The sequence below is a fragment of the Cuculus canorus genome, chromosome 3 (genome assembly GCF_017976375.1).
Source record: "Cuculus canorus isolate bCucCan1 chromosome 3, bCucCan1.pri, whole genome shotgun sequence".
NCBI classification, from domain to species: domain Eukaryota; kingdom Metazoa; phylum Chordata; class Aves; order Cuculiformes; family Cuculidae; genus Cuculus; species Cuculus canorus.
In genome coordinates, this window is record NC_071403.1 from 394,388 (window position 1) to 410,791 (window position 16,404).

The following is a 16,404-nucleotide window of genomic DNA, read 5'->3' on the forward strand; positions in this document are numbered from 1 at the left end:
TTTGATGGAGAAGCAGGCTTTATGCATTCAACTAAAAATATCTTCTTTTACACAAACCTTTTTTTGTTGCAGGTTCAATTTTGATAGGACTTTGAGTAAGAAAGTCCTATCAGGTTTTCAGGTAGAAACCTTGGCATTTTAGGGTTGTTTGAAACCAATGGTTAAGGATATCTTGTATGTCATGACTGTGCTGTTGGATAAAAAAGACTTGAAATAGTGCTGGACCAAACCTGCAAAGAAGCTCTCTGATGTTTCAGTGGATATGACTGCATGTGAGGCTGCTTCAGAATGGAGCTTGTAATCCTGGACCCCTTTTCATGAGAGGCTCAGTAGAAGGAAGTACTTTATAAAATGAATGAGGACTTGTAACAGCTCGTGGAGTTATGTACTTTGCAGGGTTGCTTTTGGGGCTGTGGAAGGCGAGACAGCAAGTTGTAATTTAACCTTATATGTGTGTACCAAGATTTGCATAATTGCACTCTGCTGCAGTTAAATCCGACAGTAAAACTAACCTGTGGAACGAACAACAATTGCAACGAAGGAGAAGGTTCATGCAGTGATTTTCTACCTTGTCCTGCAATAAAACATCAGATGGACTATATTTGCAGAGTTAACATCTCTTCTCATGGCCCTATCAAATTTGAGTTACAAATCCAAGAAATTTAAATCTGAGGTAACAGATATTGGCATTAATAATTTGGTGTTTTCTTCTTGATAGTTCTAAGTTGATTTATACATACTTTTTTTTGCTCGGAATAAGGTCTGATTTTGAACTGCTGGAGAATTAAAGCAGTTGTTCATTTTAATTCAGTAGATTATTTTTTTGGAAGCAGTTATTGCAGTTGATAGTTTTTACACATCAGACATTATAAACCCAAAACAGGTTCTAAAAATTAGGCTAGTCATTACCTAGCAAGAAGTTTTGACTGATTATCTTTATGTGCCCACACTATGAACTCAGGAAGCCTACTTTTCTTACAAATACTTTCATATGAATTTTCAGACAATGGACACAATAATTCAAGACTCACTGCCTTCATTTGAAAATTAATTTGATGAAAATAAGGTTTGCATTTAAAGAGCAAAAGCTCTTCTTGACTAAGGGCATGTGTGGACAGTTCTAATTTGAGAATCAAAATGCCTTCTTGTTTCACTTAATCTACTTTGAAGATAGAAGTGTTTAGCTTAATCCTTCATTGAACTGGAACAGGTCCACTTATTCCAATCCACCTGTGAGCTATGTTGGAAAGGGAGTAGCTTTTCTGAATAACTACTATTCATTTCACAAATATTTTTCTAACTACTTAGGTCTGAGCCTGATCTCAGCTGACACATGTTGCAGCCTTCCAGATCTCAAGTCTAAATTTTGCACCAATCCCATCAAATAATTTATCCCATTAAATGCACGGAAGACTGGACTCCAAAACTGAATTTAAGCTGTATTGAGTATTCATGACGGAAACGTAACTTAGGTGTTCTGGCTTTTACCGATTTCGAACTACAATTAATTCTTTGTTGACTTTGTAGTAGTAGCATTCTTTAAGTGGTGATGGTCATTAATCGAAGAAATTAAGTCATTGATTGTTTTGGTACCACAGGAAATCAGGGCATGTGCATAAACACCATCAATCTCAGTTAAAAGGTGCCATAGCTTAGGAATAATTCCCTGAATCGGGACTTAACGCTGTCAGCTCTCAGAAGCAAGTCGTGTTATCCCCGAGTATCTGAACTGTGCCTGGCCAGCTAGAATTATTATATGGTATACGGTTGTGAACTTTAGACACAATTGCAAAATATTATATAAATGTCTTTTGGGCATTTCAGTACATTCCGAGAGTTAAAAATAAAATCCCTGCACTTAGTTTCTTGGGGGACTCAAGTCATTATTTTATATTTTAAGGTCTGGTTTTTTTTTTTTTAATGAGAATTTAAGCTCCTTATTCAGTCTCTAGTCTGGCTGATGTGCATACCTGCGTTACTCTGAAGGACAAATGCTCTCTTTATTTTACATTTCAAGCTGCTGTCCTGCTTAAGTTCCAAATCAATAGTTTAGCAAATGGGAGCTTAAATATAAGTATAGTCAACGGGGAGGAAAGAAATGCGCTGCATAGTACGTCTAGCGACAGAAAAAGCTACAGAATGCAAACATAAATTTTTAATTCAACATTCCTCAATTTAAAAAAAAACCCCACACCACCACCAGTCCCCTCCCCCCGACAAGCTTGCAAAAACTAGGTCTGAATTCCCAGTGGGAATAATGAGCAACAGCAAGAGTGAATGCTGGGAGAGAAGAATGCAATCGTATTAGGCTCCATCACAATGGGAGGTAAACCCAAATCATTTATAAAAGGTAAATGCTGGCAGAACGCAGGGAGCTCAGAGCACCACGCTGCAGGTGTGATTTATGAGGCTGGGGACTGGCTATAAATCAAACCCTTTTGTTTTAAATAGTACTGCTTCAACGCAGGAGATCAGTTTACATGTAGAGGAAATGATGAAAAAAAATGCAGTACATTGCATCCCAAGAATATTAGAGAATCAGCTCTACAGCGCGACTTTCAGTACCACAGCCAGACAATAGCTATCTGATGCGCAATTTAACTGATGCTCCCACTGCTCGAACAGTGCCCTAATCTAGCAGCTCAAGTTTGTTTCGGATGTATTAATTATGGGATCTATTTTGTGAGAACAGCTGTTAGAATCGTTGCACTTATGATCAGGAATGCATCGGCTATTCCCGTTAACTGGCTAGAGGTGTTCTTTTATGCCACCAAATGCTCTGCCTTTTCCTGTCTTATCTATATTTTGCCTTAATTGTAAAGGTTTATGGGTCTCATTACTTAGTGACCTTGTCCTGTGGAAATGGGTGGATGAAACAATTAATTCCTAAGGATTCAAACAGGGAGTAGGCATCCTGAAAAGTTCTGGACGATCACAGGAAAATGAAAAGTGCTTTTCTCCCTCTATTGGTTGTGTAATTATCACATCGAAGAGATTTTAAAGGTAACAATTCAGGAGCATAATGATTCCTTCTACTCTGCTTTCCAGATCTGCCAGGGCTTATCTTGGCTGCATATTTTGCATTCATTTTGCATGCATACCTCTAGAGCAAAGCATATTCCTGAAACCACGCTGTGTGCCCCGCAATGTGGGCCAGAGAAGCACTTGAAAAAGGTGAGAGAGGACAGAAGACCTTCATAAAAGGAGGTACAGCAGTTCATAATGTTCAAAGAAATTAATAATGAAACAAAAGCTGAGTGCGTCGCACTGGTACGTATCCGAGTCATTTGATGTAATGGTGCTATATCAGTGATGATTTAGCCACGGGAATGTTAAAAGTTGCCTTTAATTCACTGATAAGCAGAGTGCCTTTATGTCAGCAAGGAGCCGAGAGGAGTCTTGTATTGCGATGCTTTATTACTTTCCGAGAACCCCAAATGCAAACACTACAGAAACACAGAAACACAATTCCAGGATCTTTCTGAGGCTCTGCTGTTGCTATAGCCAGCACCAGCTATTGCTGGGGGCGCTCGTGGCAATTGCTGCTTTGAGGAGTGTTGTCTCAGTGAAATCATTGATTTTTTTTTTTCTTACTTATTATTATAAAAATACATCTAGTGTCATAAATATATGGGGCGCTGTATAAATGTAGAAGCACATTCCCTGCTCAGCAGAGCTTGCAGTCTAAATTAGACCAATATATGAAAAAGGTATGTTCTGATGAACAGAGAAAAGAAAGGAGTGACTGAAATTGCTTTTACCGATTTCTTGAATCTGATAAGGTTTCCAGCTGATAATGGGCCCGGGATTTAAAAGTATTTGGACTTGTGTTTTCCAAAGATTAAGGTGCTTAAGTGTCTTTAAAAATGCAGTCGTTTTACACGTAAAATCTAATGCACCACAAAAAGCACATTATGTGGGAGAGGAGCAAAGATGACTTTGTGCCTTATCAATGCTGTGTTGCCTTGGACGCTAGAGTTGATTTAGATAGACAGCCTTGAAAATGGTCAGCCCAAGTTGTGTGGTCCTCGTGGGTTGCAGTGCCATCTGTAATCTTTATAACCCATGGTGTTTTAATTGGATTCCTGAGAACTTTTTTCCATCTGAGTTTACTTTCTAGGCAAAAATTCTGTCTCATTTCTTTGTCTCTTGTGTCCTGTGAGAGAATTACTTTTGTGGGCCAGAAGTAGTGTTTTAAAACCCATTTTTGCAAAGTCTTCTGCCTTTTACACAAATAAAGATGTAACTCAAGGGACCACATTGCAACACTCAAGAAAAAATATAATTAAAGCTGATTTAAACATTGAATTTCTTTGCCATCATAAAGGTTAAATACACGGGGAAGCAAAAGAACATTTTTATAGCAGAAACAGTAATGAAGGGTTTATATCTGCAGCGACCATGAAAAGCAGAGGTTGTGGCTTTTCCTATACGCAGTCATCAGGAATAGCTGGTAATTACCACGTTCAAAGTGTATTGTCTCCTCCAGAAAGCTGACTTGTTTCTTTGGGGTTGTTTCAGAATGACGTGACGTCTGATGGCTCTGTTCCTTTGACAGGGCTTCTTGATACACATTGAATCCAGAGCGGGGACGGAAAGTAATTTTGTGAACGTATTTACAGAAGATGTGTAATAGATCCAGCGAGGGCTGAAGGCTGGTAATAGTGACGGATGTAGTACCGTGGAGAAAAGAAACCTGAACACTGCTCTCCGAGGAGGCTGAGCAAGGAGTGAGGTAATAACGGGTTTCACTGCCTGGTCAGGGTTGACAGAAGGAGCAGTGATTTTACTCCTCAAACTGCTCAGAGGACGGGAGGCAGCGTGTATTTTATGTATATGCGGTAGGTGAATGGACAGACTGGCTCAGTGGTCTAGGAGGCATTGTGCTACATGCAAAGGTCTCCTGCAAAGCTGATGAATATTTTTTCCTGTTGCAGGGCTGATATGTTGAATACCTCCCTGAAAATCTCAGCCTTGCCATGGTTTGCTTACTGTAGAATCTCGTTAAGCCAGTGAGCACTGCGCTGAGGTGAAATGATAGGAGTTTTTGTGTTCTGTAGCTGACAAAAGGAATGTCCTGAGTATACTCTAACAGCGCAATTTTACTTCCAGGTAGGTGTTGGCATGTGCAAACCATTTCAAAACGTCTGCTGCAATGGCTGCAAGCACGAAATGTTCCGTAGGGGCTTACATGTACAAACATGCTGTCTGCGGGCAGGGTGCATGAAGAGGCTGGTTCATGAACTTTGCCTCTTAAACCATAACCTTCCACTTAGGAAGCTCAAGTAGGTCATGAGGGGAGCCAGGAAATGCGCATACGTGTGTGATGCAAATCTGATAGCCGGTCTAGTAACCAGGAGTGGCCAACAGAAGTGCATCCCCGTTTGCCAGCTGTGTTTATACATTTTCTGAGATGTTACAGATAAAGGCCTATGTCAGAGCTGAGAATCAGACCTTAAAATATAGATGTCTTCTAAGATTGTATTTAACTTCCTTGTGATAAGAATTAGCTTTCCATCTTGATCAGCATTTGCAAATAAATCCAGAAGAGAGTCGAAGATGTGCCTACAGCAATCTCCATTTTGCAAAATTTTTAACTTTAAATACGTGCTTCAGGAACAGAGATTAAAATTAAGAGTGGGTTTACATGCTTTGCAAAGCTACGTTTTGACTTTGAGCCTCTGGATGGGAAAATCAGTCATGAATTTTTTGTTCATAGTGTGACATTTCTCCCTTTTTAATTAGGAAGGGACTGGCACAGGAGGTGTCACTGGAAACCACAACTAGTGATGAACAGCTAGCAGGAGATCTTAGAACCCCTCTTAAAACAACAGCCAAACCCGTGAGTAGGTATAAAATAAGCAGAGGTAGTTTTTTAACATTTGGATATTAAAAGAAAAAAATTTCTGGAAGAGTGACATTTCTGTTTCAAAATTAAGTGAAAAATTTGTAATTCGGAAAAAGTTTGCGGTCCTAACCCTCAGGGTCTGTGTGGCTGCAGACAGGCTTTCCCTTTCTAGGTAATTTTTCCAAGATCCTGGTTTGTACAAATGTGCAAATAAATGAACAAATAAATAAACATAACTACTTAGATATGCTCCACCATTTCTCTGATATTGCCCTGCATGATGCAGTGAAGACATGAGGAATCAGAATAAAAGGAGCAGAAAGATCAGGGATAAAGTCTTCTATTCTGTATCAGGAAATATGTTAGGATCAGCATGTTGAAGGATGTTCTGTTCCTAGATCCCAGTGCTTGTTGGGAATGCTATCCTCTGCATTCCCAGAGGAGTTCCACAAAGTCTACTCCACAAAGATGTTTGCAGTTTGAACACGGGACCACTTTTGCCTCAGCGTGCCATTGGCAGCAGCAGTATCTTGCTCTCTCCCCTGTTGTATGCAGACCTGAAGCAACACGATCTCCCAGCCATGACAGACTGCCGAACACAATCGTCCTTACCTGCTCTCTGAAACATGCACCATGAGGAATGTCCCAGAAATGGTAACTTCCTAACGTGGCTCAAATGCTCCATCCTAACATAGAATCATGGAACGGTTTGGGTTGGAAGGGGCTTTGAAGCCCATCCGGTTCCACCCCCTTCCATGGGCAGGGACACCTCCCACTGGCTCAGGCTGCCCAAGGCCCATCCAGCCTGGCCTGGAACCCCTCCAGGGATGGGGCAGCCACCACTGCTCTGGGCAACCTGGGCCAGGGCCTCATCACCCTCATTGTGAGGAAACATCTGTGGAGGGCTCCTAAATTTTTAAGCATTTTTATGCGTTTCTGAGCATTGATGTGAAAGATGTCCTCTTACAAAAGAAGTTCACGAGTTGAACAGTGCTCTTTTACAGCATTGTAGGAATCAGTGATCCAGATAGGAGCGCTTTCTGGTCTGGTACCTATCTTCAGATTTGCCAGAGGGCAACGCTGTAAAGCTTGGCAATAGGAAGAGTCTTTAAAAGCTTTGATTAGACCTTAATACAAGTGCTAGTTTCTGCCTTTAATGTACCTCTGATAAATTGTTGTCATAATCTAGTGATTTGTGAGATTTGAGGTACGTGGTCTTGTGGGGGATGATAGAGGGATGAAGAATCGACTGGACAGCCCACCTCAAAGCTTATCAACTGCTGGGAGTAGGATCTTGGAGCAGCACTCTGAATTTGTCTGGAATTATGTAGACAGTATTTTGGTTTTTTGTTTAAGACTATAAACAGGGTAATTAAACTATTGCTTTAAAAGGAAGTGTGTAAAAAAAAGTGTGAGACACCTGTCCTAATTATTGTATATGACATTTTTATTTACAGTTAAACTCTGAGTTAGGTAATATCTTATACACATCTGTATATAAGATATATACAGACTTGCATATCTGTCGGTCACTTGCATATCATGGGAAAGAGCATGTTTTGCTATTTTAACTGATTTATTTAATGTCCTTGCAAAGTTTCATTTCTCTCTCTTTAGTTTCAGCCCAGGTAAGAATTTCTTTTTTTAACTTCATAAATTAGAGAAATTATCCGCTAATTTGTCTGGCATTTCTGTTGTTAGTAATGTTAGACTTTTTTTTCTTAGGTGTTGTATAATTGGTGATTGATCCAGTTTAGTTCTAAGCGTTAGAAGAAGCAGAAAACCCCCTACTTTCCAGAACTTGCTTCACAACTTTGTAGGCTGTGTGTCTTCCAGATACAGGCACTATTTGGAATAAATGTATTGAAGTCAATAAAGCTGTTTTAGTTTAACATAATGTAATAATAGACTCTGTCCTAGAACTCCATCTATCATTCCAGCACTCGTTAGGCATTCTGGTTTCATTCATAGTAGGAGCCATCATAAAGAAATTGATTTCCCTCTGTTCACTCATCCAGTTTATTGCAAGAGAACTCCATATTTGTTTGTCCATTATGCAGCATTTTGTGGGGTGAGAAAGAAACAAGCCAAAAGACATGAACAGAAGTAGTTATGTTGGGTGAGACAATGCTCTCATTTATTTTTGGTGTAAATGTAGAATTGCTTTGCTTCTCCCAGAGGACTTCATTTGCATTTAGTTGGGTGAGACTGACTCCAGATTATACTCTGGTCCCCCAAACTAACCCTTTCCACTTCTATTTGCTGCACTGAGTTACAAAAGGGTTGTAACTCAGAGTTGTAACTTCTCATGATGTTGTGGCCTATGTGTTATGATTTCCATTACCTCTGCTGTTCGTCTCCTCCTTCATTGCTAGCTGTGTTCCCCGTTGGGCAGCCAAAGAATGTGTCCCCCATGACTGCTAAAATTGCACAATAATCGTAGAATCCCTAGGTTGGAAAAGACCTGTGAGGTCATCAAGTCCGACTGTACCTGTCCACTTCTAAATCATATCCATATCCATAAATCAGGTGGGGAAGCAGTATTGTTGGAGCAAAGTGATTTGCACAGTCCTCTTTCCTCTCTCCAGTGACAAAGTTGATCATGACAACAACGCACGTGGCCTCCGTTGTCTGGAGAGCGTAACCCAGGGTGGTTTCTGCATCTGGGTCCCTCACAAGGTTACACGAAGCATAGTGTGTTTCCGTAAGGATGCCACCATCAGCGTGTCAAATGTCATACAGTGGTGATGGCAGAAAATGAGCGCCCTCTCCTCCTGCATTGCTCCGTGCTATGAACAAACCAGCATTCTTGGTGGAGCCAAACTGAAAACTGCACAATTGGCTCAGTTGGAAATTTGCAGCCAGGGATGTGTTCAGTGGTAAATCTGTGAGCTGTGAGCTGCGTAGAGCTGACAATACAGTAGATGAAGTCATCCAGTAGCAGTTTTGCTTTCCCTTTATGCCACTCATTGGCTTCCTGTTTAGCTGCATCACATCAAATCTTCCCAGCCTCAGCTTCAGGGCCTTACAGACGCTGCCTTCACTGTTCATCACCTTCCTGTACTATTGTACGAGTTTCACATCTGTCCCCTGCCTACAACATTGTGCTTTCTGTCATGTATTTTCTGTCCTTGGCACAGTTTTTCCCCAGAAAATCAACCTGCTTCAACATGTCAATAATTCTTTGCTCTCCTCCCATATCTTTCTTGCCTTCTCCAGCTAGGAGACCTCCAGCTAGGTCTCCAAGTAAGGGAATAGTTGGGTTTGCTTTGTCGTGGATGCTGTGTACTTACACTTGTTGGCTGGGCTAAGATCTGTACTATTCTCATGGCAGACAGTGGGGTCAAGGACACCCTCAGCAAGTTTGGAGGTGACACCAAGCTGAGTGATGCAGTTGCATGCCAGAAGGATGGGATGTCATCCAGAGGGAACTGGACAAGCTGGAGAAATGGGCCGGTGTGAGCCTTGTGAGGTATGATTCTATGATTGTATAATTCTATGATCTTAATTTCTGTGATGCGAGCGCGGTGGCTGAAAACAGTACTTCACGGCATGATCTGTGGCTAAATAATTACAGCAGTACTTTGCAGCTAAATGTAGATATTGTAGATGAAGTGTTTATGCACTTCAGTGATTCTAGGAGAAAAAAATATCTGTTTGGAAATTCTGAATAATGGTTTTGATTAAATTAATATTGCAGAGACTTTCCCTTTGGAATGATGATTTGTCAGGAGCTCAGAACGAAGCAAGTAAGAATTTTATACAAACACCACTGTTTAAAATGTGTCACAGCATTGGCAGGGCACCTCTGAGCTGGTGCTTAGTTCTGCTTGCGAGTTTGCGGTGAACTCCCAAGCTCCATTTTGACGGGGTGGTTTGAAATGTGGTCTCATCTTTTGGCGTCTCTGGCAGTTTTCCAATAAACAGTCCGTCAGCCTGTTATGCTTTTGCAGCTGTATGAGCCCCTTTGGCCTCTGCACTAAGCTCCTGACTAACTCCAACTCATCTTTGCTGAGAGTGCCTATTCTGCTGGAAAAGTGAGTTTACAATTTATTCTTTGGGGATGTGACAGCTGATAGCAACCGTACAAACACTCTTTGCACACCAGTCACTTTTCTACTGAAACAGCACAAGAAATAACAATATACATACGTACGTGTATGTGTATATATATATATATATGCATAGATACTTACGGACACAAAAATGTATATTTATGTACAAAAATGGATATGTGTTTCTTTCTAAAGAGAAGAAAGGATATGTATGTTCGTTGCATTTTCTTCTCTTTCCCTACCACTTGCAGTTGTCTGTCAGAGCCCTCAGGCTGTCCCCAGTCCTCATGTGGTGCACGGACTCAGTGTCATTTGGTTCCTACTTCCGTACTTGGCCCACTGCCTTCTCCATCTCTTTGTCTCAATTTCTTTCTTGCGTAGCCTGCCCTCCCCAGCTTCTTAATCTGTGAGATTTTATCGAGGCAAAGTATGCGTTTCTTTAGGATAGTATCAATGCTTCATTTCATTCTTCTGTCTTTAGGAAAATTCCCAGGCACCCCGTACAGACAGAGTACCTTTCCCTAGATGTTAGCCTTCTCATTTCCCTGCTCTGATGCCCAGATAACAACCCTTACAAGACTCTTTTTCAAAGATTTTTTTGGCCCCACTTCTCTGCTTATTAATACAAATGGCATTGAACCAAGGTATGGTGAAGACAGCTGGACATAAAAGTACAAGTGATTCCTACACCGAAACTAAGATTTTATATGGTATATGGGTGTGTCCTGGATGACTCTTAAAAGGTTTTGGAAAAAAAGACTCACCTAGGCCCCAAACTATATTAATGACTCAGAAAAATGTTTTGAGCTCCCATGGTACAAAAACCCCTCTTAAACCATGCAGCATAGGACAGTTTTCACTTTTGTGCAGTAAAAAGGAGTTTCAGATGAGTCGTATTTGACAGGAGAACTCAGACTGAAACCCAAGTGGAGCGTTTGTGAATGTACTTGGGCTGAAACTGAAGTAAAGCTTTCCATGCATTGCTGTAAATGGAAACCACTGTGTTAACCTAGATGCTGCCCTACTTCCCAGCTGAGGTACCTCCTTTGCTAGCTCCTCATGGGTGAGCAGGTAGCTCTAAGAGGTGACCTTGAGTTCTGCCTCAGGTACAATGCTGGGAAGGAACCAGTATTTGAGCACAAACCACTCTTTGTTCCTCTCCTGTGCAGGGTGGAAGATGGGAGAGGCATAAACCCTTCTGAGTTGTGTTCTTTCTCCTCTTGGCAGCTTGTTCTTGGCAAAGTCTTGTCCCCAACCTGCTGGTGCTGTTGGGGTGTACAGCCTCTGTGGGCAGCACATTTGCATGCAAGCGATAGGTTACAGCCTTCACAGATATCTTCTGTGCCTACGTTTCAGTCTTATTTATTTTTTTTCACATCTTCAAAATAGCAAGATTACAACGTGCTCCTCTCCCCTCAATATCTTGTAGTCTGTGGCCATTCCCCAAAGTATAACCACTGCTGGGTTGAAAGTAAGTGTCGTTTAACAATACACAAGAGCCTCACACCATATTTCTTCCCACTGTGCTATGGAAAATGTTATATTTAGTACTACAATTTTATGACACAGAAAATGATCTTTTTTTCTAAATTTATGGCAAGTTGTTTTTTTTTTTTTTAGATTACTTTCCAAAGTTGTAGAAATATTAGAAAGCTAGTTCTATGCTTATTATATTCCATTTTTGGACTGTAATTCTTTCTGATAGATAAATCACCATCACGAGACTTGGGGAACTTTTAAACCCTTTAGACCACGAGAGATTTCACTCTTAATTTTATTCTGAGCAGAGTCCGGTGTTTGTCAGTAGTTCTGATTTGTACTGGTTGTTGCACCCCGGCATAAGGGCTGACTGAATAAAAGGGAAAAAGTGCAAAGACAGAAGTCAATGCTGAGACGTGTGGCTGCTTTATTGCTGCCCCTCTTGCCCACATGAAATCCCATCTGTCTGTGTTGGGAATCAGCTATCCAGCCTGCCGATGGTCAAACTTCACCCAGGTGCAGTTGGAGGAACTAATTTTCCAGTTGTGTCTCCATGCAACTGACAGCACCAACCTGCCACAAAGAGAGAAACGGGGATAAAGTCAAGGTGAAGTCAAAGAACGCTAGTTTCCGCAGAACTGGACTACAGTTCCTTCATCATCTTTGTGATCTATTCTCAACATAAGAAGGAGGTGGAACTGTTGGAACAGGTCCTGAGGAGGGCTACAAGGATGATGCAAGGTCTGGAGCACCTCTGCTATTGGGACAGGCTGAGACTTGGGGTTGTTAAGCCTGGAGAAGAGAAGGCTCCAGGGAGAACTTAGAGCAGATTCCAGCGCTGAAAGGGGCTCAAGGAAAGCTGGGGAGGGACTTTTTACAAAGACATGGAGTGATAGGACAGGGAGAAATGGCTTTAAATTGGAGGGGGAAAGATTTAGATTAGATATTAGGAAGAAATTCGTCACAATGAGGGTGGTGAGACACTGGCCCAGGTTGTCCACGGAAGCTGTGACTGCTCCATTCCTGGAGGTGTCCAAGGCCATGTTGGATGGGGCCCTGGGCAGCCTGAGCCAGTGGGAGGTGTCGCTGCCCATGGCAGGGCGTTGGAACTGGATGGGCTTCGAGGTCCCTTCTAACCCCAACCATTCTATGATTCTATGTTTCTACAATTCTATGATTTGTGGCTTTTTGCTGGATTGGCACCGGTATGCCCATGTGTCTTGAACTGGATAGCCCAGGACTAGACCCAGCGCAGCAGATGTTTCTCCCCAGTGCTGAGCACAGCCCTTGACCAGCTGGCAAAACTCTTCCTAACACAGCCTGAGAGGCTGTTCACCTTCTTTGCTGCAAGGGCGCATTCCTGTTGCGTGTTCAGTTTGCTGTCCTCCAGGGACCTCAGGCTGTTTTTCCACAAAGCTGCTTTCCATGTGGTCAGTCCCCCGTATATACAGGCAGAGGTGGCTTTTCCTCCCCGGCAGCAGGACTCAGCATTTCCCTTTGTTGAACTTCCTGAGTTTTCTGTTGGCCCATTTCTCCAGCCTGTTGAGGTCTCTGTGGATGGCAGTACATCCATCTGGGACATCACACACTCCTTCCAACTTTGTGTTGTCTGCAAACTTGCTGAGGGTGCCCCTTGTCCCCATCATCCAGATCCACAATGAAGAGATTAAACAGTACTAGCCCCAGAATCAACCCCTGTAGTACTCCACAGCTGGACTTTGTGCTGCTCATCACAACCCTTTCAGCCAACAGTTCAGGCAGCCTTCCGTCCATCTCCCTGTTCTTTATCTCATCTGTACTTCATTAGTTTGTCTGTGGGGTTGTTAGGAGACAGTGTTGAAAAACCTCGCTAAAATCAAGACTCAGCCTTGCTGAGGGCTAGACTTTCGGGTCTGCTCCTGCCAGGGTCAGACCTTTTCTTTTCTGAATGATACCACATTGAGGTCTTTTGGCCTCGGACAAGTCACTAAGGCTCTTTCGGTGCCGTGTTTTCCAAGGCTGTGTCTGGGGTTTACAGTTATGTAGAAAGAAGGGAGGAATGATCCTTCATAGAAAGCATTTTAATACTGTCAAGTATGAGCAGTTTATATAATAAGATTCAGAAGCCAGAGTTAGGCATGCACCCTTGATACCAAATATTTAAAATACAAAATTAAAATAAAAGTATTTATAAAAACATAGAAATTTGTTAAAGCTTTTGAAATTTATTGAACTTTGCGTGCACAAGTGTTAAACATGTACAGTTTACCTTTAAGAGGAAAGGCTCTACAGTGGGCATTTAGCTAGATTTGTACACCTACACACTGCAGATGGTTTAGTTTTATAAGAGATGAAACTGCATTTGGTGGAACTGATTAAATATAAAAACACCACCATCTGCCATTTATTCTAATATAAAATAGTTTGGGCAGATGCTGACATCTTTTGAGATGATTGATTCATCTCTGACAAGTGAAGATTCTCGGAGGGTTCCAGCTGCCCACTGCTCGCACAATACCTGATTACGAGAGAAAATGCCAATCACCACACTGTGATTTGGATGTAGCAGGTGAATGAAGGGCACTTTAATAACTAGCAGCCTGGAATTTCAAACTACATCAGTAGTGGGATTTTTTTTCTTCTTCTTTATGTTTTTTTCCTCCTTCTCCTACACTTCTGGCCCACATTAAACTGTGAGAATATTTTATGCACATGGTATACTGTATTGGAGCACAGCTACCCTAGCACGGCGATAACTGGAAGAGTGTCAATTCCTAGCACAAATAGCTCTCTTTCATTTTTCAGAGTGGAAAACCATGAGATACTCTCAACATATGCTATTAATTTTGAAATTATTTTTGCTGAGTGTCCATCAGGTTTACATTTGAGTTTCGTAGACTATTATTTATTGAGTATGACACCGAATGCTTTGTAATCGGTTAAATAACATGTCTATCTTGTTTTATTTGATAACATTGACACATTTGCTACTGTGATATGCTTCAGGGTAGCTTGCTGTAGCATCATCTTTTTTAAAGGCTGTGCTCAAACTTTTTAGAACATGCATGACAAGTTATGGAAGAATGCGTTTAAAACTGCTCAGGACCAGATTTTAACATCCACACTCACACTGAACAGCTGTTCGTACCAGCAGAAAGTCCTGCTGCAGACAGAACATTTCTTATGAAATAAGGTCCTGACCCAAAGCTGGATTTGCGGTAACTGCAGTGAGCTTTTGGTCCATCTCCAAGTGGGAGAAAGTGCGGTATAATTGGGCCGTCATGCAATAAGGAAGCAGATCAAGTCAGTCCTAATGTTGCTAGTGTATAAACTGCTGAACTTCTTTAGAATGTCTTAAAACAGGACACTTTTTTTTTGTACATGTAAAATGTAATATTTGACTGTGTCCCCCCACTGAAAAGTACCCCTTTGGACAGCTTATTTACCTATTAAAAAATAAGTTAAAAACTGAAGAGGGCCTGTTTATGTGAAATGACATGAAAATATGACAGTCTGGTGCTGTGCTGGCAGAGCAGCACATGGTGTGTACATATAAGTTTGTCAGAGGGCTACTGGACGATCATAATAGCATTTACTGTCCAATGCATCTGGACTAATTCCAACAAAGTCTGGAATAACCCTCTTGAATGTGGAAGAAGTTGGCATTACAAGATGAGTAAGAAAACTCTCTGTGGGGCACTTTAAGCTGATGAGAGTAGCTAAAAGCTATGTTTTTTTTAAGGTGGATTCTTATCGTTGTTACAGACTATTTTCTGCTCACCTATTGCTGCAGGCAAGACTGTAGATAGTGTCATGTCATTGTTTTAGAGAGTAAGGGGTAAAAAATAAGTCAACCAAATCCTTTATCTGGCGTACATTGGGTTCGAAGTCAGTGAAGCTAATCTGAGTTGTATCAGTTGTACATCTGGACCAGAGGATTCAGAAAGTATTTTCCTTACTCTTCTCTTCATATTAACCCCTTCTTTACTTACGATGTTTCCTTCATTCAGAATTTAAGTTTCTCCACATTCATCTTGGCCATCTTTCCCCAGATGCTTTTTCAGCGGGAAGAGATGATTTGATGTCTTGCCTGAGAACAACCTTACTGGCCCTTTCCTGGATACTGGTTTGAATAAAGTGCTGATGAATACTTGGCCCTGTGAGGGGAGGACAATCCCGTCAGAGAGGCTGTGATACTACATTGTACCATCTGAGAAGCTGTACGTTTGGAATGGCCTCTGAGGTTGGGTTTGCTGCTGTGAAGGAGCAGTATTTATGTTAAACATAAATAATCAGAGTGTTTGGTAGGTTTTATTTTAAACAGTGAGACGGAATCTGGAAAATAAGTGTGTTTTGGAAGTGGAAAGGAAAATCAGAGTGCTAATGAATATACAATACTTAATATATGGAATGCATATCTGACTTTGGGGAACAGGCTTTTTTCTCCATTTTGGCTCCTATTTCTGACATCGAAACATAATACAAATCTAATGTCTAATCCAAGAAACAGCCATCAGAACCTTTATAATGCAAATGATCTGGCTGTTCTATAGTGTCTTTCTTCTAGAAGGGTCCCAAAGTGCTATACAAATTACATGTGGCTACATGAATCAGTTCCCACACCACTGAATTACGGGGAGCTCTGGGGAGCAGGATGTCTTTCTGCTAGCGCACAGCAGCATTACCCAGCGTTTTGGGATAAGAAGCAGAAAATACAAAGGAAAATAATAAAATAAGAAAAGATGGAACAGATTGAAATTAAGATTCAAAGAGGACTGAGAGAAAGGATAAAAATCAGCTCTGTGTTTTTCTTTGGCGGTATCACCAGAGCTGGTGACGCGTACTGTTATTAATAGCTATAGCTGACCTTCACAATATTTGTCAAGAGGGTTCCCAGGACTTGGGCAAGGGTATCTGGGCAGGAAACGGCTCTGCTCTATGTTTCTGCCTCATTTCTCCCTGCAGCTATTCTTGCTGTGTGCCCAAGGTTCCACTCAGAGGACCCCGTTAGGAAGGCACTGAGATGCCAGCGCCTCGGCTGAA

General features: G+C 41.5%; 1 long non-coding RNA gene across 23 annotated transcripts in view; it reads left to right on the forward strand.

Annotated features, from left to right (window-relative positions):
- Positions 1-16,404, forward strand: part of LOC128851851 (uncharacterized) — a 352,018-nt gene that overhangs the window by 125,003 nt on the left and 210,611 nt on the right. For 22 of the 23 annotated variants that reach the window (XR_008449359.1, XR_008449379.1, XR_008449361.1 and 19 more), the window contains 2 exons: positions 4,559-4,735; positions 9,183-9,320. This is a non-coding gene — a long non-coding RNA (uncharacterized LOC128851851). Of the gene's footprint in view, positions 1-4,558; positions 4,736-4,937; positions 5,113-9,182; positions 9,321-16,404 lie in introns of all 23 variants that reach the window. The other variant, XR_008449358.1, reaches the window with a different exon arrangement.